The sequence below is a fragment of the Limulus polyphemus genome, unplaced genomic scaffold (assembly GCF_000517525.1).
Source record: "Limulus polyphemus unplaced genomic scaffold, Limulus_polyphemus-2.1.2 Scaffold3685, whole genome shotgun sequence".
NCBI classification, from domain to species: domain Eukaryota; kingdom Metazoa; phylum Arthropoda; class Merostomata; order Xiphosura; family Limulidae; genus Limulus; species Limulus polyphemus.
Window position 1 is genome coordinate 16,498 of NW_013669295.1, and position 1,838 is coordinate 18,335.

Genomic DNA, 1,838 nt, shown 5'->3' on the forward strand with positions numbered 1-1,838 from the left:
AACTGTTGTCTTTAAGGGTCATCAACAATACCAAAAATACACATTGGGTTAACCACTTTATACTGAGCCTAAACTGTTGTCTTTAAGGGTCATCAACAATACCAAAAATACACATTGGGTTAACCACTTTATACTGAGCCTAAACTGTTGTCTTTAAGGGTCATCAACAATACCAAAATACACACTGGGTTAACCACTTTATACTGAGTCTAAACTGTTGTCTTAACCCAGTGTGTATTTTTGGTATGGTTGATGACCCTTAAAGACAACAGTTTAGACTCAGTATAAAGTGGTTAACCCAGTGTGTATTTTTGGTATGGTTGATGACCCTTAAACATTCTGTATTAAAGTCATAAATCAAAATTATTTAATCATGTTTGCACACAATTCAAGAACATAAGATGAAAAAAAATGAATTAACAAATTTAAATTTATAACTTGGACGACACCTTAGGCGAGGCTCATGGGCCTAGTCAGAGACCCCTAGGATTTGAGTGTATCTGTTCTTAATTTTAAACTATTGACCAGAAGGAAAGTAGCCGGTCAGCGGCACCCCCCCCCCCCAGAATTGATTGTCGTTTTTATAACACGCCTCTGAGAGTGCGGAGAGTGGTTAACAGCATCATGGTTCGAACCTTGGACCCTGTGATCCGCAACTTGACATGCTAGCCGCTAAGTCAAGTCCAGCTCTTTTAAAGTAAGGCTCAAATTGTTGATATATACATGTTTGACAGAAGGAACAAGAAAAACGTCGACAATAAAACTGCAGACGTATCTGGGGGACATTAACAGGCTTCACCCCCTTCTTTCTTTTCTGGTTTTGTTTCTCTTGCTATAAATATTTCCGTCGAATTACAAATTAGAATACTAGCGCCCCTAGCGGAGTTTTTTTCCTGGCTATGTCACTGTTTAAAACGTACTTTTTAGCTCAACTTGAAATAACACAAAAGATGCTATGACAAAGAGAGAGAAAAAACAAAACTAAAACCCACTTGATGACGTATAACCTGAGCTTACGATAAAGGAGATAAACACCGGGGAGAAAAGGGAAGGAAATTACAGACACAAAACTATACACCACTATATCAAAGGTCTCTGAAAACAGACAGACAGACAGAGGATGTGCAAACAGCATAAAGTCAGAACAGTACTCAGAAGCTAAAAACCCAACACGATCGCATTTAATCACTTGATACACATCAAACAACCTAAAAGTCTAATGGAGAGCTGAAAGCTTAAAAGAAGTTTCCACAGATAACACACTCAGTCAACCTAGCATAGAAGTCAGTAAAACTTAGATTCCCCCTCTTGAAAGCATCCAGAAAGTTGATTTAAGATTTACCGAGATCGATCACAATCCTTTCTAACAAGTATACCAGACACGGCATGACGTACAGCCCTTATCAGTACTTCCTTGAGGCAGATTAACAGGATAGAAAACGTAGGATAGGATATAATACGTATCTAGTAATAACAAAAAACAAATTTATAAGTAGATTTAGGTGAGCTGATAGGCTATTGGCCATAAGAGCGACACCTGTGTTTTGTTTAAATTGTTAAATAAACACTTTTTATTTAATTAATCTACACAATCAATATAGGCCAAAGCTCTCTAAAACTTTGAAAAACAAACACGACATGCTTTTGTTTGTTTGTTTATCGTTAAGTGTAAAACCACACAATGGGCCATCTGTGCTCTGAAATTTGATTTTTAGAGTTATAAGTCCTTAGACTTACCAGTGGGACCACTAAAATCAGGGGTTCGATTCTCCTCGGTGGACACACAGATATCCCGGTATGGCTTTGCTATAAGAAAACACACATACACTACCGCTGAG